This window comes from Argopecten irradians, chromosome 16, assembly GCF_041381155.1.
Source record: "Argopecten irradians isolate NY chromosome 16, Ai_NY, whole genome shotgun sequence".
Classification (NCBI taxonomy): domain Eukaryota; kingdom Metazoa; phylum Mollusca; class Bivalvia; order Pectinida; family Pectinidae; genus Argopecten; species Argopecten irradians.
The window spans coordinates 26,417,680-26,439,242 of record NC_091149.1 but is presented as its reverse complement, the minus strand read 5'-3'; the positions used below and the strand labels follow the sequence as shown (position 1 = coordinate 26,439,242).

The following is a 21,563-nucleotide window of genomic DNA, read 5'->3' as shown; positions in this document are numbered from 1 at the left end:
GTTCCGAAATTAATGTTACTTGCGCAATATCTCGTGGAAATCGTGCTAAATGGGCTTAAAACTAAGTTGAAAACGTAATTGAAATTAGGGCCTTTATCAAAGGTAGGTAGGTCTCTTCTTGGCTTAAAGTCGGTGGATATGCATCGTGAGGTGTGTGATATATATGTGAAGGGTCAAATGTCATATATGACTATTTGTAGGTGGGTTTGCTCGATTTAAGTCGGGACACCAGCAGCTTAAAGATGCTGCCCACACAGGTCGCCCTGCAACAACAACAACAAAGCATAACATTGAACTAATTCGGCCAATCCTTGAAAAAAGATGCAAGGTACACTGTCCGGCAGTTAGTTACATGTAAAATGACAGGCTTATCTTTAGCATGTATTAATTGCATTTTAAAGAAACATCTTAAGCTGGGCAAGATCAATGTCAGGTGGATACCCCATTAACTAACTGACAACCAAAAGAGGTCCCGGGTTGACAAGGCCAAATCCTTATTGAAGAAATACCCAAAATACAGCAAAAAGGCTTTTGATAATTTGGTCACAGGTGATGAAACATGGGTGTATTTTTTCGAACCCAAAAGAAAATGCTCTAATCGAATCTGGGCAAGCAAAAACGCCAGGCGCCCTAGCATTGCTAAAAGAATACGCACCGTAAGGAAGGTTTTGTATGTCATATTCTTTGATAACAAGGGTTTAATCATTCAAATTCCTGTTCCAAAAGGCAAAACTGTCACAGCGAAGTATTATAGAGACATTGTACTTCGAAAACTTAATACAGTCTACAAACGCCGCCGCCCACAGACAGGTTTGAAGTACCTCAGGCTCTAACATGATAATGCGCCAGCACACAAGGTGCACATTGTAACGGAGTTTTTGAAGGCAGAAAAAGTCCTCCCCCACCCTGCATATTCACCAGACTTGGCCCACTGTGACTTGTTCCCCAAACTAAAATTTCACCTGTCTGGAACAAAATATAAATCGAGAAATGCCCTTGGCTCTGCCATTTACCAGTATCGTATGAGTATACCAATTCAAGAGTACGAAAACTGTTTCCTAATGTGGATCGATCGGTTGAAACGATGCGTTAATGCAGGGGGGGGATACTTCGAGGGACAGGGCAAAGTAAATTTATAAGAATTACTTCTATCAAAGAGAAATCACCAAAGTAACAATAATTTTGGAACACCCCTCATATGTTAGGGCATTGCTTTTATAAAGACATAAGCTGTTTTTTATTAATAAACTCTTCGATATGTCTACCTCTATCGTCAATGCCTGGGGAGCCCCAGAGGCTATTATGACCGTTTAAGTCACCCATAATAATATATGGCACTGTTAGTTGCGATAGGATTTTACTAATTTGATCACAACTAAATTGGGTATTTGGAGGTAAATATATAGTATACTGTTATTTTTCGGCGAAGAGGTGCACTTTACGGCAACAGCTTGTAAGGTGGTATTTAGCTGGATGGGCCTTTACAGTCATATGGCTTAATACCAATTACAGGAGATTTGAAATACACAATATGTTGTTAAAAGATTGTAGCTTTTTTTTTAACAAATTGCTTAACCTCCTCCTTCTGACTATCGATTAAGCAATATTTGGAATACATCATTGAAGGACAATTGGGCAAATTTTTCTCTAAAGATTATGAAATTCAATGCTTTTTCAAGTCTTCTTGATGGATTTCCATCCATATTTGATGATGAAAATTCATAGGCCCTTATAGATCATAATAACATAAGCATAAGCTCGGTCGGAAAAAGGGCAAAATAAAATGTTTAAGCTTCAACTCCTTCTCCACATCTTCATCCTTGTATGTATTTCATCCATATCTGACGAATATGCAGACTGTTTTAAGTGAGACAACATGATTTGAGATAATTTCAATCCTGGCCGACCCATGCACGACATGTTTTGTAATAAAAACTAGAAAGCATGCCTTTTCTTCCGTTACGACTATTTGGGAAGTGACCAGCTACGATGGATTCAATTCCCTAACTTGGTGTGAAACATACATCGGGAAGGAAACTCATATTTTATATAAATGAGCTTGAATCTCTCACCCTTTATGAAACATAAGGTTAAATTTAGTGTGATTTTACATATTTTATATAAATGAACAAATTGCGCGATCTTTAGCTTTTAAAATCCTACTCCTCCTTCATCTTGGATTGGGCCTTAACCATCATCAAAGAAAGGCCATTAACCCTTGTCATGAATTTAGCTGGCCCATGATATCCTATAGGGTTATTATTGATGCCTCACCGTGCAAACATTTTCGTGACGATCATAAGATGGCCAGGCTCCCCCACTTCCTGTGTTTTTAAGGTCTCAGTTTGTAGCCTATAGGGGTAGTGATGCTTGACTGAACAATCATGTTATCATGTCTATATCTTATTTATTACACTATGGCTGCGGCCCACTTCCTGTGTTTCGGGTTCACCCCAGATCACAATGAAAATTGGTCTAAAGAATTAATTTAGTGGAGGGAGAATCATATTTTATAAAGGACCACACTACCGGGATGATTCTGGCGGAGGACCAAAACTGAGAAGAGATATGGCTCTTCTCGCGAGTATCAATTTTACCGATACCTAGGGGGCAAATTCACAAACGTCATTTTAATACCGCGACATTAAGGGAATTAATTAAACGACTACTCTACTTTGTGTTTTGTGCCATGAGTCAGATGACCGTAAAGGCCCATGCACCTCTCCAAAAATTACATGTGTGTGATTGTAAATGCCATTATTCTTGCCTATCTAATAACGACCATTTTTAAAAGCTTGTTAATATAGAATCGCTTTAATAAAGCGCCTTTCTGACATCGATTCTAAGCATGGAAATACCCTGATACTATTTTTATACTGGTGGCGATACAAATAGTTTGGTCGATTAATCCGTCCGATTGCATTGAGTTGATTCGCCCCTGTGAGGAAGGCTATCTGGGTTATGTCCACCTGGCCGGAGACATACCAATCGATTTTATCATAACGTGATGCTGAGTTTGCTGTGGCGGTGAAATTCAAGGTGACCGGTTCATAGGGTCTCGTGTATTGAAATACATTTAAGGTAGGTAATCTTTCGAATTGTATATTGGAATATAGTTAAGTAAAACAAAGATATACTGTATTTATTATTAAGATCAATGTATTAATTGAGAATATTTGATAAATACCCAAAAAATAATAAAAATCGGCTGTCCGGTAATACATGACTATATTTCAGATGGTCACATAATTACGGACAGGGCCAAACGTACTTTGAGGGTGGAATAAATTTCATATGTTATTTTATTTTTGCAAAGAATATAAGCCCAATTTGTATTGTTTTTGTATTATGAGTACTTTTAATTATTTTTTTTATTCAATCTATGAAATAGTATTCTAAACGTAATATCGAGATTGGAAAAAAATGTATGAGACTATATTTACAGCAAGTTGTACTGCAAATGATGAATATAGACGTTTTTTGTGTTTTTTTTTTAACTTTTATTGTTAATTTATTCATCAAGATGCCAGGGAAGAGGGTCCAGTACGACAGAGAAGACATGATGAAGGCCGTTGACGCCGTGACTTCGAAAAAGATGTCTTTAAGAAAAGCGGCACAACACATTTTCATCCCTAAATCAACTTTGTCTGATGGGTAAATGAGCGTTATGGCTCTGATCCACACCTCGGTTGTCCGCCCGCGCTTCCGGACGCTATAAAAGATAAAATAGTAAATACAGTCAAGACTGCAGCGAAACAGGGAATGGGCATTGTTTAGGCGACAACGTTGGCAAGAACGGGAGATCTCTGTAGTAAATACAAAGTCACTCCTTTCCAAAAAATTGACTCCGTCAAGTCAGTGATGGGAAGGTATCAAAAAACGGCACCCTGAGCTATCCATTCGCAGGCCCGAAAAACTATCATCGTCTAGAGCACGCATGTTAAACTCCACAGTTGTTGAGCAGTCTATGGCCAGTTTGGGTGATCTGATCACGTCACTAAATTTAAAGAGAAACCAGAATGTATCTGGAATTGTGACGAGACTGGCCGAAGTTTGTACATACTCCCGTTCGCGTAATCGTTGAAAAAAATAAAAAATGTTCTTGGCAGAACAAACAACAATCACACCAATGTATCGATAATGGCATGTGTAAATGCTGCGGGGAAAACCATGTCTCCAATGTTTGTAGTTAAGGGGAAGACTAATGTCTCGATTCATGGATTTGATACGTCCGGCTGCTCCAGTTGGGACGAAATGGGATGTTCAGGAGAACGGCTGGTTGACTGACAAAATTGGTGAGCAGTGGTTTCGAGAAATATTTTTAGCAGAGTGTGGTGAGGAGAGGCCTCAGCTGCTTGTTTTAGATGACCACTCATCACACGAGTCCCTTGCTATTTTAGAATTAGCAATGGAAAACAATATTTCATTTTTATGTCTCCCTCCCTACACAACTCATATTTTGCAACCGCTTGACCGGTCCGTTTTTGGCCCAATTCAGTAATGCATATAACACCGAAGGTTCTGATTATATGGCTCAAAACCAACTCAATTCTGTCTCAAAATGGAATTCTCCCGGGCCTCGTGAAGTGTGCGTGGGATTCGTCATTTACTGTCAAAAACATACAGAATGGGTTTAGGGTATGCGGAAATTTCCCGTTCAACCTTAATGCCATCTCTAAAGAGTCCTACGCCCCATCAAAACCAACGGATCGCCCAGTATCCTCATGTTTGTTTGTTTGATTAATTAACGTCCTATTAACAGCTATGGTCATGTAAGGACGGCCTCCCATGTATGCGGTGTGTTGTGTGTATGTTGTGCGAGGTGCGTGTTTCGGGAGACTGCGGTATATTCATGTTGTGTCTTCTTGTATAGTGGAACTTTTGCCCTTTTTATAGTGCTATATCACTGTATGCAGCTGCCGCCAAAGACACCAAGCAACACACCCCACCCGGTCACATTATACTGACAACGGGCGAACCAGTCGTCCCCTCCCTTTTTGCTGAGCGCTAAGCAGGAGCAGAAACTACCACTTTTATAGACTTTGGTGTGTCTCGGCCAGGGGACAGAACCCAGAGCCTTCCTCACAGGGGCGAACGCTCAACTCAAGGCCAAAAGTCGGTGCCAAGGGAGGCATCTAAAGTCAGTTAGGAAGAATAGCGATAAGATCCTAAATTTAGTCGCCTTGTACGATCATGCAATAGGGGCAGCAGGTATCAAAATTCCTTCCGCATCACTTCTGACAGTTCCATGCCTCTCCTGTCGTCGATCTTCATACACCCTCACATACACCGAGTCCATCGTCTACTATCGTCTCTTCAGTGTCTTTGGAAATTCATCCTCTTGATGCATCTGTACAAGAAGTTTCTCTAGGTTCTGATTTTTCACATCCTTCGGTTTCTCCTCTACTATCTCCACCCGAGATTGAGCACCCGGAATTACTGCTCAATTTGTTGAGTACCGACCAACTTGAAGCGAATGTTGAACCCGCAGACCACATTATATGGAATTCCGAAATTGAAAAACTGTTTTTGCCTCCCAAACCATCCCCAGAGCGTGCAGAGTCCTCGCTGAAAAAAGAAACACCTCACACAGATTACTTACGAGTGACGAAGTAGTTGAACAAAAACGCGAGATCCAAGTCAAAAAAGGAAAACAAAGAAGAACTGAAAAAAAGATAGAGCTCTCAAGAAACTGTCTAAAACTAATTCTAAATAATAAAGCTTAGCCAGTGAAATAGATTTTCAGATGAACAGTGTAAAAGCATGAAATAATTGTTTACATTGAGATGTTGAAATACATATTTCTATTCATATATAGCTACTCATGTTTAAATAAAACCTCGTGACGCTGTGGTGTAAACTATGATTTTGCTGTAATATAAAAGTTAAGCTTAATTATTTTCACAAAGCTACATATATAACGCAATTTCCATGAATGGAGAATATGATTTCCAGTCACCATTTGTTTTGTGCTTGTACTTCAAAATGGCGGGAAAATAGTGTTATATAAAATGTTAAATTCTAAAAACGTCGAGGTATGAGAGAAAAAAAACTTTCATATATATGGATTTTAACGATAGGGATATTTTACCATAGACATTACAAATTGATATATATCCGTCGGCAAGCCTCAGGTTTTACAACACTACGCTACTCTCCCCAGTCTCAGATACAGATTACGCACAGGGAAATATCTTAAATGGACCATTCTGTGGCATTCAAACATTTAAAACTTTACATCAAACACATCATTACAATGGTCCATAATTAAGACAATTAATCATTACATTATCATTTCTGTATAGCCTTTGAAATGCCGTCCAGACTAGCACTGTGGCCTAGACCTTGCATACGTCTTGCCTACTAACGCCAGCGTCGTCTGCTATATGATACTGATTTATTAAGTCGAATCGACCTAGCCGATTATTCCGGATCGGCACACAATAAATTGGCACACACAACAAATTATTCTTTGTACAGGATATATGTTATCTTCAGCTAATTAATCGACGTATATGCATCACAGAAACTGTTATTAAAAAGTCAAAAATATCAGAACGTTAACACAAATCTTATAAAATTCATGTGTCTGAAGGCCAAGTTTACTCTGCGCCAGTTTTACGAAACCATGGGTATTAGTCGATCTAAAATAAACAGTAAATGAACGAGATATTGTCATGGTATTCCTGTATCAAATGTATCCATGCCTGCTGAGATGTCCGATAATATATGACGGGTGTCTGGACTTATATTACTCATACCATTTCGAATCCGATCTTTTTATTAGAATGTTGTATGATTATCCAATGAAATCTTTCGTTGTATTGAACGCTTGAAAGCATTCGGTGTCCGGTAAAACAAAACCGACTGGTAAATGAGCAACTAGATTTCTGATACGAGACATAGCTAACTGTACCTCGAGAATAGTGTCCGGTATTATGTGAATTTTGACCACAGTTATCTTGAATGAAGGTCAAGGTCCTTTATTTGAACAAACATAGTGGCCCTTCATCCCAGATATCACGTTAGTTATCTTGTAGAAAACAATACATGGCACGTATAGGCTTTCGTAATTTCGTCTCTTGAAATTCACTGTCCAAAATTTTGGTTGAACGAGACTAGTACTGAATAGTGCAAGTCTAGAGAGGTTTCAGATGTTCGGTGATATATACGTTTATCTATATATAGCCTAAGTATTAGCTAGCTAGTTGATATGACCTACTTGTAGTATTACTGTTCGTACATGGGAGGTACTGTAGTATTACTGTTCGTACATGGGAGGTACTGTAACAAATTGTTAGGCTTTACTTAGGGGATATTTGTGGAACTGTATAAACAAAACGTGCAGTTTTAACCGAAATATTACGCTTGTATTTCATAAACTTGTTCAAGTATATCCGTATTAGACGAAAAACTTGTTAGCATTAGGACAAGTTCCACCACACCTTCTAAACAACCGTATTAAAATATTCAAAATGTTAATTTTCATTACTGAGTCTTATAATGTTTCCCGACGTCGCCCTAAATACCAGGCGTCAGTTGACTATTACTGCGCCAGACGGCAAAGCAGAGACATGAATCTCAATGCATGTAAATACATCTATATAGAATTGAATTTGTTTGGTGTTTGGAACTTTTAATTTTTGTTTCGGAAAAATAGCCTAGTGGCCCTTTCATGAATTGAATGTGAAAACATTTAAATTATCATTCTTAAAACATGAATTGTAATAAGAACTATGCTAGCGAACTGTGAACAGAACAATTCGTCAAGCTTTCCTATATTGCTTCCTAAAAAAAGTGCTGTCTACGTACGTTTGACAATGCGGTGCTGTCTACGTACGTTTGACAATGCGGTGCTGTCTACGTTAACCGAAGGTCGATTTATACATTGAACGAAATGATTTAAATGAATCAAGTCTTTTGCGAGATATAGTGAATATACATTAAGGAAAAAACTTGGTTTGGTAACAAAAACGACATAGCAACAGATATGCTTTATTTTGGTTAATCTTACTTTGTGACTTACAGTTGTTTTGATAATATACATGTACTGTAACTACAGTACTACAGTCAGATGCATACACAGGTAAAATATTAAATTTAATTACCGAAATACTTAAAAAAATATCTGGAGCACGATCACTACTTATCTCAATTAGAATGGTTGACAATATGTATCACATTTACAGTCTTCCAAAGTTATATATTATCAATCACTGCTCAAAAAAATATTAAACGTCATTACAAGTTTTAAAGAATCAGCTTATTAATTAAAAGTCAATGTTTGTTGCCTTAGAACATTAGTTGGCGCAGATTTCCTACACTGGTAAGGTTGGCAGCCAAAAATTATCTCCCTCCCAGACATGCACAAGAGGTGGTGACAATCCCTCTAGCGTTATCACAGTTCTTCGTCAGACCGGGCCACTCCGCATTGCTGCTCTGTAAGTTGTCGTGTTCCCCAGCTTGAGCACAAACCGCTTTGCGTAGTGGCGGACAGTGACGCTACGTTTGCTGTCCAGGGCAACACCCCGCTGGTGGTACACCTCCTGGACTCCTGCTTCCTCCGTATTAGTCATGTTCCTGATGAAGGTCCTCCCACCGGTCAGATGGATTTTTTCATCCATTGTGGACTCTTGGTCTGGCTCCGACATGGCGAGGTACCCTGCAGCTCGCATAATAGCCACTGGATCTGTAATATATTAAATGATTTGAGTTGGGCATATTGTATATTGAAGACAGAAACGTGTAAAAATGTTTATCAAATGATTTCAATACAGTAAAACACGTTTATAACGAACAGGTTTACAACAAATTCATGGTTATAACGTAGGAATTTTTATTCCTCTCAAGGTTCTTATAAGATGTCTGTAATATGGGTATAAAAAGCTATGCTTAAAATACAGTAGTTTTGTTTGTAGTGATAGATAATGAGATTTTTTTTACAAAATCTAACAAATCAAAAGGATCATATAAATATCAGCATTTTTACCTCTGTGTTTGTTTTATGCCTGTGACTAGCAAGGATGATATTTATTATGGAATGTTATCAGCTTGTCAGTGTATAAACTTATTTATAGTCATTTTATCTGATAGTAATAATTGTAGTATAATAAAACCTCACCTTCATGTGCTTGATGGCAGCCAGCTCTGGGTAACGGGTGCTTCCAATTGCCTTGCTCATAGCTGAGTTTAGACGTTCGAACGGGACAATCCAAAAGTTGAAAACGGGCCCGAACAGCCTCAGGTAAATGATGCATAATATGCATTACAACACCCAAAGAAGAAATAATAATAGATGTAGGAAAACATATTATGGTAATTAGATAGGTTACTGGAGTTAGCATCTTTTTGTCTTCATCTTATGAATTTTCGTCGTTTGAACTCTCTAATGTCACCATTAATTTATATGTATTTTGATTATCATATCTAATTGGAATAAAATGAAAATAGGCCAAAAAGTACTAATTTCATTAATATTTGTAAACAAACAACTTTCTTATTATCAGGAGCAGTTTTGTTTACTGGTTTGAGAACTGTTTCAGATATTTGACAATAAATTTCATGTTAGATATTTGTTTTTTTTTCTGAAAATATCAATAAAAATCTTGATAAATAATAATGAAGAATATTAACTATTATTTTTAACTAATATTATGTGCCTGAATAGCACATGGAAAGTCCCTTTCCATCAAGGACAGACACCCATGCCACGTGGTCTCCATGTCATCCATGTCCATCAATGACAACTGTCTAGAGTACATGCCTTCCACACATTTTAAAAACACATGTATAGTCTCACGTTGGCGTACCCCAAGGCAGTCCTGAAGGATATAACGCAGCACTCCAGAAGTGAAGATCTGAACAAAATCAAACTTACAATACTGATAAAAAAAATCAAGCTTACAATACTGATTATAAATTCTGTAATTTTGAACTGTGGTTCTTTTTTATTATCATCCCAAGAAGAATGCTTGAAGAATTCATTTTGATAAGCGAGTGGCAGACCAAAAGCTAAAATTAGTGTCAAAAGTAACATTTTCCCCTGGTTTTTACCATTCAAATTACATTTTCAGAACACATGATCACTTCACTTTCCGAATAATTCCAGGCCCCTGATAAACTGTACATTTCATGTATAAAGTTTCAATCATATTGACTCGTTTGGAAACCACATTTCAGTACAAACAAAACCCGATACCCAAAGAGAAGACAGATGTAGACGAATTTAAGACCCCACCAGCTAAAAACTAACAAATATTGCTCCAAATGGTTACCTTTATCCATTCCCAAATAAGGAAGATGGCATGTCTCCAAAATCTATTGGCACTCTCACTATCTTCAACCTGGCATCTGCCTTCTCCCTTTCCTGCTTGGAAAGGGTGAACGGAGCAGCTGGAAGAGTTGCTATGCGAGATCTGAAATCAATAATCAATTTCTTAAAGAAAACATCACTTGCATAATAAACTTTATTTTTTAAAATGAATTAAAATAGATTACATATAAACTTTATCACTATGTATGTCAAATAAAAATATACATTCACGTTTTGCCCACCTCCCTACCAACCATTGTATTCTAACTAACATAGATTCACATCATTCCTCTTGGTTGGAGGAGTGGGAGTGACTGTAGGCGTCTCAGTGTCGGAATCTGTTTGGAGTACAATGCATAAAAGAAATTGATGCCTTTTGTCTGCTTAAATCTTTTTAAGTTTTTAAGGATACCTCAAGTTTTGTTGATATCTGAAGACCAAAGAAATCCTAACTAAACATCTACCTACGTTCTACAGCTCATAAATCAACTAATGTAGTACATTGCTCTTAATTTTGTTTTTGTTTTTTTGTTGATGATCTGAACACTGTAAATGAGAACCTTTAACTCTGCTTTAGCCACAATGCTTTTAAGAACATTCTTTTACTTATCTTTTAACATTTTTACCAGAAAGCAAATATCTTAAATTAGAACAAGTACATTTTGAAAATACGATTATCACCAAATAGAATAAGAAAATAGCAGTAATGGCAGATTGTTTAAATGAGAATAGTAACATATTTCCTACCTTTTTCGCATGAAAAGTGTATGTCACATTAGGACAGCATTCATTGAACCGACCACGACTTCTTTCTCTGCTCTACACTTTGGTCCATCATCACTGCCATTAAGTAGCCGAACAATATGTTCAGCTATGACCTAAACAATTAAAAATCAATGAGGTTTAAATTAAATAGTTGAAAATACCAACCAGGCTATCTATTATTTAATTGTTACAATATAACTTGTGACAACCAGACCTTGTCTAATTTGGATCCCTGTGAAATGCTTCTACGTATCTATCGGGCACTTATTAGATCAAAACTTGACTACGGCTCTATTGTCTATGGATCGGCTCGCAGCTCCTATCTACAGATGCTTGACCCTATACAGAATCAGGGACTGCGTCTCGCACTTGAAGCTTTTCGAACAAAACCTGTGAAGAGTCTCCATGTGGAAGCTAATGAGCCATCTCTAGACGAAAGAAATTCTCCTTATAGTATGCTGCTCAACTGAAATCCAACCCCAAAAATCCTGCATTTAACCTTGTATTCAATCCACAACATCAGGAAATATTAACACAACATCAAAAGCTCATACCAGCTTTTTGTTTGTTTGTTTGATTAGTTTAACGTCCTATTAACAGCTAAGGTCATGTAAGGACGGCTCCCATGTATGCAGTGTGTAGCGTGCGTGAAGTGCGTGTTTTGGGAGACTGCAGTATGTTCGTGTTGTGTCTTCTTGTATAGTGGAACTGTTGCCCTTTTTATAGTGCTATATCACTGAAGCATACCGCCGAAGACACAAAGCAACACACCCCACCCGTTATACTGACAACGGGCGAACCAGTCGTCCCACTCCCTGTTTGCTGAACGCTAAGCAGGAGTAGAAACTACCACTTTTATAGACTTTGGTGTGTCTCGGCCAGGGGATAGAACCCAAAGCCTTCCACACAGGGGCGAACGCTCAACCCAAGGCCAAAAGTGAGGCGGTGCCAAGGTAGGCATTAGGAAAGATAAAGTCAGTTAGGAAGAAGGGAAAAGATAAGATCCTAAATTTAGTCGCTTTTTACGATCATGCAATAGGGGCAGCAGGTACAATTCTAACGCCCTACCTGCAGGGCTAGCATTTGGCATCAGAATTTCAACATTTTTGCTGGAACTAAATATAAATTTCGACACCATTGACGAGTACACCGTATCGGATGTACCACCATGGCTCATTCAAACACCTGATATTTATTGATCTCTACATGATAAGGCAAAATCCAGTGCATTTCCCGAAGAACACAAATCCTCCTTTAGGAAGTGCGTTAGGACTTTCCCTGTTCAGATCTATACTGACGGCTCAAAAGATGGTGATAATGTTTCGGCAGCATGCTGTACATCTTTTTTTGTTTGTTTGAGTTTTACGGCCCATCGACAAATAAGGTCATTTAGGTCCAAACTACAGGGAAGGCATCAGTACCAGGATATAAACAAGGACTGTATCTAAAAGATCAGGATAAGGAAAAAGGCAGGCAAAAACTCAAACAAAATTGTAAATGTGGATTTAATAAAAAAAAAGTTACATAGGATAAAATAATTTTGGCTAAAATACATGAGAAAACTCATGCACAATGTTGACGAAACGATGAGTGTTGCGTTGATATGAATATAAGATGAGATGAGAAAACGTTCAAAATTTGTTTAAAATGCCGATTTCTTTGAGATCCGACACTAAATCCGACTCTCTTTCGGTTCTTTAGGCTTTATTTTGTTTAAAATGCCGATTTCTTTGAGATCCGACACTAAATCCGACTCTCTTTCGGTTCTTTAGGCTTTGAAATAAAGAAACCCTAGAAATACATTAATCCAAAATATTTTGATCCGAACATCTCGATTGTCTTCTAAAACTCAAATAACTTATCTCTGAATTCCCAGTCATGTGGGTATAAAGGGGAATGAACAGGATGATAAAGCATCTAAGACTGCTCTTCGCCTAGCACTAACAGATTTGAAACTACCAAATACCGACATCAAACCTTCAATTCAGTTAGCCATCAAACACCGTTGCAACAAAGGTGGTCTACCGAATCAAACAATAAAATTATTTAAAATACAACTTACTCTTAATCCTAATCTGTCCAGTCGGAGAGACCGCAGAGAGGAAGTTGTACATATTTTACACATTCCTATCTATTGAAAAGGGAGGATCCTCCTACATGCCATGCATGTGATTCTCCTCTCACATGGGAGCATGTTTCATTGCATTGTATTGATTTTTAACACATAAGAGATAAGTACTATGTTGTCTCCGACATGTACACTTTGTTTCATGTCGTGAGACATAATCGTATTTTCAATTATCTCAAAGAGATCGGCATTTTTAACAAAAGTTGAACGTTTTCTCATCTCATCTCATCTTATATTCATATCAACGCAACACTCATCGTTTCGTCAACATTGTGCATGAGTTTTCACGTGTGTTTTAGCCAAAATTATTTTATCCTATGTAACTCTTTTTCTTTAGTCAACATTTACAATTTTGTTTTAGTATTTGCTTGCCTTTTTCTTATCCTGGTCATTTAGATACAGTCCTTGTTTATATCCTGGTACTAACGCCTGCCTTGTAGTTTGGCCCTAAATGAGCTTAGTTGTCGATGGGCCGTTAAACTCTGTGTATTCTCACCGTAATTGTAGGCCGTTTCTTTCTTAATTAAAACCTGTATATTCTGAAAACCTGGTTGTATCTGCCAAAACTTTGATCCGTGTGACATTCAGTTTAGACAAGTTACATTGGATTATATTACTTGCCACCTTCTAATTGTTTCAAAGTATATCTACTGTATTTCAGATTGGATTATATTCTTCAGAATAGTACATTTTCACTCAAATCTAGTCAGTATTTAAACAAAAAAAACCTCACAACTACCATATTATCTTAATGGTGTTACTTTAATGGCGTGCTTAGGTTCCACAGGCGCATGGAGACGGCTGTGGTCCAGGCCGAGTCTAAGGTAGGGCGTTAGAATTGTACCTGCTGCCCCTATTGCATGATCGTAAAAGGCGACTAAATTTAGGATATTATTTTTTCTCTTCTTCCTAATTGACTTTATCTTTCCTAATGCCTACCTTGGCACCGCCTCACTTTTGGCCCTGAGTTGAGCGTTCGCCCCTGTGAGGAAGGCTCTGGGTTCTGTCCCCTGGCCGAGACACACCAAAGTCTATAAAAGTGGTAGTTTCTGCTCCTGCTTAGCGTTCAGCACACAGGGAGTGGGACGACTGGTTCGCCCGTTGTCAGTATAATGTGACCGGGTGGGGTGTGTTGCTTGGTATCTTCGGCGGCATGCTTCAGTGATATAGCACTATAAAAAGGGCAACAGTTCCACTATACAAGAAGACACAACACGAACATACCGCAGTCTCCCAGTACACTCACCTCGCACAACATACACGCAACACACCGCATACATGGGAGGCCGTCCTTACATGACCATAGCTGTTAATAGGACGTTAATAAATCAAACAAACAAACAAACAAAAGCAATTCTTCTTTGGATTTAGGACTTTGCCGTGCAAGGTGGCGTTTCAGCTGGTTCCAAACCATTTCAATGGGGTTCAAATCTGCACTTTCTGAAATATTAAAAAAAACAACCTTTAGCTATAAATTAGACTGACAAATTTCATTACTTTTTTTAAAACTAATAACACACATTTACCATACCCTTAACTACAGTTTTATATGTGCGTTTGCATGAACAGATGCTTATTTAACTTTATATTCTCGCGTATGACAATTCCACTGACTATGGTAGTGTTAACAATTTTCAATCATTAAAGGCTGAAATTTATTAGTATTGTCTCAACTTCTTATTGTGATATTAATTGGTAATTGAAATCTAATAACACTACAATAATTATGATATCTTTAAATGATATCCCATTTACTTGATTTAGCTTTCCGTTCTTGTCCAACCTTTTTGTCTACATTTATATCAATAAAATAGGCTTACTTTCGAAATTAATCACAGAGAAATCAACGGATTATGGACCGCAATGTAAACATTAATATTTAAAAAAAAAAATGACTGCCTATCGAACTTTTGTTTACCACTGTAATAAAACGGAACTCTGCGAAACATGATTCTGGGATTAAATTTAATAAATTTCAAATGGTAGGACAATTATAATAATTAAAAAAAAATATCGCAAAACTGTTTTTGCTGTATACCAATATATAAAGACTCACCGGAAGGCCAATCATTCCACCAGTTGATGCCGTTGTCTCTCATGAAATCCTTGGCCACACGAGAACGGTGCTTTGGATCGTTATTCTGTTGGAACCTGTGGCTATCTGGGAAAGTATCCTTGAAGATGGCGTCGGCGAAAAAAGGTCCATCCATAATGCCGTCAAACACCAGAATGCGTGAAGCACCACGTTTGCTTATTGCTGCCCACACATGGATCTTGAGTGGATGCTTGGGCTTCGAAATAGGTCCCCGTGCACTGTCGACAGGCCTGTAAAATGTCATTTTGGTAGTGTGGAGTTGAACAGTGCACTCATCAGAGAATATGACGTCACTGAAATGTTCATCAGCCTCTAGCATCCTTTTGCAAAAGTTCACCCTTTTCTCCTTGTTCACATGTCGATCAATCATTTGACAGTATCTTGGTGTTGTACTCGTGTATCCTGCTAAACGAATAGCGCGCTTTGCCGAACTCAAGGACATGGTATTCCCGTTCTCCTTCAACTCTCTGTGGATCTCTGAGCTTGATCTAGTTGGATCTTCACTAAATAATGTCTGTACTCTGTTTAAGTCATTGGTTGTGATCTGCCGCAATGGTACTCGTTTTTCTGTATCTCCAACTTCATGAATTCCTTTATGCTACTGCTCTGACCAATAACGAATCACTTTTCTCGACACATTCATATTCTTAGACCGCAGGATACCCCAAGTGTCTCTTAAGTTCATCAAGCGTCTCTGATATCGAAATATTTCCAGCTTAACCAAAGGATCAGTTGTGAACTTTCGTCGTGACATAGCGGGATTACTTAGAAAAAACGTGTCCAATCGCAGGCTATAATCCAGGTAAATGATACCGGTAGATGGGGCTTATTAGTAATGTACCGGTACGAGAGAAGCTTTCTGATTGGCCATCACTATCTCTTTTTTTTTTTAACAGAATTTTGATATATCTGCATAGATTTCTTGATGTTTTGATATTAGTAGAATTCATCAGCAGTGAACAATTAATAACAACAGTAAGTTGTCGATATCTAGGTCAAAATGACTGACCTTCTGATTGGCTCATTAATTAACCCTAATTTGGTAGTAATGTAATCTTGTCATTGGCAGAAATCTGCATGTACGTACTACCATTGACGTGCTATTACTTATTCCGACGATCACTGGAAAGTTATCACTTTCTATGCTTTCAAGTGAATTTGATAAATCATACATGTGCATTACTTTGGGCTCTTAATATATCTAAAATATGTTTCTGCCTCGAATGCAGATAAAAAAGTGGAATACAACGTTTCAAAAATGTTGCCAATTAAAAAGTTTATGATTGGGAAATTTTTAGTTAAACAAAAATCCAGCATGGCCAACATACTGTACACTGATTATTATTGATTTATCTTTTCCTACACAACTAAGAAAGCATAATAATATATATGTTACTGTACATATCAGCAGAGAGAAGAGGGGACAATCCTTGATACGTACAAAATACGTATTAATTATAAATGTACATATTTCTATATCAATGTATCCGTATACATGTATATGCATATTATTTAACAAAACCTGTAACGGTAAATAGTTTGTTCCTCACTGCTCGGCGGGCAAAACGATTTTGATTGGCTGAGCAATCAGTGATCATAACAAATGCTTGATTGACGTATTGCATTTCGAGTGGGCGGGGTCTGACAGAATTTGCCCGTGTAGATGGAATATTGAGATGTATATTTCGCTAACTAGCATGAACGGCTATATACCTTGAATTTTACATCAATTATAGTATTTATATGACACATCTAATATGAAACTTTTCATCTGTAGTCAATTCCTCGGGTTTGTATAGACAATGAAATTAAAAAATCACTGTAACGAAAACCGATTCGTTAATATTGTACATGCAATGTTTCAAGTTAAGATGATTTGTGACATAAAGCGATGTGTTTCGATATGATAATTGTCTGTTTAAGGTCTGTTTAAAATGGTTCTTTTCAACAATAATGTATTCGAATTAGGTAAGTCGCATACATGTAGCATAAACCATCTCGCATACAAATGAAAACGCCAACTAATTATTCAGCTTTCATAACTTATATAATATATATTCATGTATCAAAAAATAAATAAATGGAGGTCTAACAAATAAAAAAAACCATAGAACACTGTGTACTTCCCTTCTTTACATCAAATCAAAATCCATTTAAGGTTTGGTTTGTTTTTTGTATTCCGTCCTATTATATTTAATTAAGAGGCAAAATCGTTTAAGGATGTGCCGGGTTTAGGAGGCGGACCAGTGGATGTAATTTTTTTCTCCAATGCAACAAATGGTAATATGTATCTATGAAAGCAGCAGATGAATCATTATTTTTCTTCAAGGATTTGTGCAGTCATAAAACGATGATTTCAGTTTATGCTGGAAATAGCTTTATTAGCACGTGTAGAAACCTCTCCGTATCGCGCGCGACCGGAATAACATGTAAGCTGTTGATATCGGGGTCAAATTTTCTGACCGCCCCGATTATACATTTTTCTAGCACTAAAGCGGAAGTGACGTTATATAACAGTCCATGGCTTATAGCCCTACTATAACTGATCTGCTATCACTTACATCGATGGTCACAGGAAAAGCCGATCAACTATTTTTATGATTACTTTTGAGTCAAGTCATTCGTACGATAACTTTGGCTCGAATGTAAATGCATGTCGCTTAAAGTGTGAAATTCGATGGTTGATTTATGCTCTAATTGCAGGTATTTTCGTGTAATTATGAAAGAAAATACACACAGAAAGTTTCGGATTTTTTTGTCAATGAGCTCGACGAATAAGTTTTAATAAGATAATATTTTCTTGTAGTTTGTATCTTTGATACATTGTGAATTCCAATGTTTGAGACTATAAATTGAAATGTTATGTAACAATTCAAGAAATCCATGATTAAAGCATCAAGGACGAATATACCTGTCGTAGAGGTCTTTAAATATGTCGTAGGCATCTCTGACCCATCAAACCAATCAAGGTCCCGCACGGGGCAATTACATACAAAACATTTATGATAAAGTAGACATTATACAGGATAACTTTTAAAGTGAAAACGCACTTATGACTAGAGATTCGTGACTAGATAACCCTAAAGGTTATATAATAGTAGATATACAACCAACAGTAGATAGATAGTTAAAATGTATACAATTTGACAGTTAGATGATGCTTGACGTACATACACACCGATGATTTATCATTACAACATTGTATTGTGTGTTGCTAACCGAATTAATTGAGATACATTTATCACGGTACCGTAAAACGTTCAACATGTGATAGAAAGAATTTATTTTTTTTTATTATAAAAGATCAAAGTAATGAGATATTAGCAAAACAAACAATCTGATTAAAACACAGATCCTTATAACCACTCCGTTCAATATCCCATAAGGGATCACGTCCAGATGACCTTTATACCACGTGTACTTCAGAGCAAATGCAGTTTCTACACCTAACAACATCAATTGAAAATGTCTTTTCGACCCAGTATACATATATAATAAGCTTTGTTGTGCACTTCGGGCGAGATGGCTACACACACGAAAATAATTTGGACAGCTTTATCAAACTATTTCGTCCCCAGTCAAGATTCTGGCAGTGCCAATTTGATTGGCCATTTCAAAAGGTCATCTTGACGTGACCCCTAATGGGATGTTCTCAGATCCTCTTATCAAACGTAGTGATAATGAGGATCTGTATTTTAATCAGATTGCAAAACAAACAAACTATTCTTTTCAGACCGTGCGGTCGCTTTCAAATTTTAATCGATATACGAGGTTACACTGATATAGATATAACCATGCCTTTGATTTGATTGTTAAGTAATACCTGGATCAGGATGTTGTTTACCTGTACACAGCGCCATTCATCGAACTCACCTGTAATTACCTAGCCGCGGACAATTTGCTATTCGGTGGACTATATCGAGTAATTGCTATTGTCAAGCAGGTTAGGACATCCGTTAATTGGATTGTGATTTGAATTATGGAAACCCGTATATCTATGCTCTAGGTGTTTTATTGATACCTCCATTTTTTAAAATGAAGATGTGAAAGCAAATGGAAATAAAATATCCACGATCATACCTAGAAATATATCTTACATATATGAATGTCGTACACAGGTAAACATTAATGGAAGTTGACTTATTCAGAAACAAAAATGGTTCTAAGAACTATTTCAACTAAAGGTTTAATCTTGAAAATTATTCCAGTCAAGTACTGTAATTACGGAATCGAAACCAAATGAGTCAGTAAATAGTTACTTTTTATGATATTTTTAAACAAAACTTTTTTAGGATTCTCGAAGCCGTGCGTAATGTGTCCGGGTCTAAAAAGTCTAACATGTATTCAAAATATTTAAAAGTAATATCACTTCAATTTGAGATTTCATATAGCAGCCCATGGAATAAAAACGACTGAAAAAGTAAACAATGAACTCTACAGCATGAAAACTGAACGATTTCACCATTTTATTTTTCGAGATCTATCGACAGACATAAGTACACATGTAGATCTGCATGTACGTGTAACGCAGTGGTTTATAGCATTCCTTTAAAACAAGATATACATGGTAAAGAACGAAAATTTAAGACATATCTTCTAAATCTTCCGTCCTTAAAGCTAGTAATAAACGTAGTGAAATTTAATAAACTTTACATTGGTGTTTCGTTTGACTCGATAAGACAATATCCCCGGTTCATAGGCGTCTCGCGTGGTGTTTAGTAGTGTAACGAGACAGAGACGAATCCTTCTCACTAATACATCCTTGATATTCTGTTACATTAACGAATAACAGAAAGGAGAAACCAGCAGCTAAATTCAAAACACAATTTAATTATATATACAATATTATACAGAGATGGTTTACAATATCTAAAGTAATTGGTGGTGGTACAAGAGTAATACGATGATTTAAAGTGTAACTTATCTGTATGCGAATGTCCTGGTATAATCCTTGATCCTTCCAGGTTTCAAATTCACAATAATCACAAATCCACAAGGAAATTGAATGTCCACCGATGATTTGTAAAGTTCCAGGCAATATGAATAAATCCACACAAAGTGTTGTAATAATCCACAGATAAAGTCACAATAGCTCTCCCAATAGAATCTTATATGGCGCTGTACAATTCTTGATATGTCTTATTACAGGTCTCATTACAGTTCTGATTAGCCTTGGGCAGCTGGAGTATATATAGCTTAACCCTAATTCAAGAATATTGGAGAACCTTCTACTTCTAGAAATATCTAACTAAAAGCAGTAAACAAATAAACACACATAACTTTCTGGAAATAGATCATTCTAGATCTCTACTTAAAATCAACATGTTTACAAACATATTTGTTTATACATGATTATATTCTAGAAAGTTCTATAACCTAGATTAATGATATGACCTTTATAGGATGTATTGATAAAAAAAACTATAGGAGTTATCTCCCTTATCTCATAACTACATGTATTTAGTGTCATACATAACACACCCCCTCCTTAAAGAAAAGAAAGTTTTCTTGAAAAGGAAACTTTCTTGACATATTAAGTCATATTTAAATCCTTGATAAAGCATCAGCTAGAATATTGTCTTTCCCTTTGATATGTTTGATGTCAAGATTGTACTCTTGCAAAGTCAAACTCCACCTGAGAATTCTTTGGTTTTTGTTTTTCATTTTCCCAATGAATGTCAAAGGGTTGTGGTCGGTGAAGACCAACACAGGCACAACTGTAGTGCAGAGATACACATCAAATTGGTTCAAGGCCAAAATCAACGCTAAACATTCTTTCTCAATGGTGGAATAATTTCTCTGGTGTTTGTCAAACTTTTTCGAGAAATAACAAATTGGATGGTCAATTTGTTCAGTACCTTCTTGCATCAAAACAGCACCAACACCTACATCACTGGCGTCAACAAACAGTTTAAACTGTTTATTAAAATCTGGAGCAGTCAGAACTGGTGAGTTTGATAGTATGGCTTTCAATTTCTCAAATGCAGACTTACATTCGTCTGACCAAACAAATTTGACATTTTTCTTTAACAAAGCAGTAAGTGGAGCTGCTATAACAGAGAAATTTTGACAAAATTTTCTGTAGTATCCAGCCATACCAAGAAACCTCATCAGCTCTCTCTTGCCTCCAGGAGCTGGAAAATCTATAATTGATTCTACTTTGGCCTGAACAGGTTTAACCTGCCCCTGTCCTACAACATGGCCTAAAAATTCAACAGTTGCATGACAAAATTCACATTTCAATAAGTTTACAGTCAATTTCA

At 36.9% G+C, this 21,563-nt stretch overlaps 1 long non-coding RNA gene across 1 annotated transcript; it reads right to left on the bottom strand.

Moving 5' to 3' along the window:
- Positions 1–8,399: 8,399 nt before the first annotated feature.
- On the bottom strand, positions 8,400–12,026 carry LOC138310678 (uncharacterized). The gene is made up of 3 exons (XR_011206472.1): positions 11,060–12,026; positions 9,122–10,415; positions 8,400–8,689 (listed from the first exon to the last, which is right to left on the bottom strand). It is a non-coding gene; the product is annotated as an uncharacterized lncRNA (long non-coding RNA).
- Between the last annotated feature and the right edge of the window lie 9,537 nt (positions 12,027–21,563).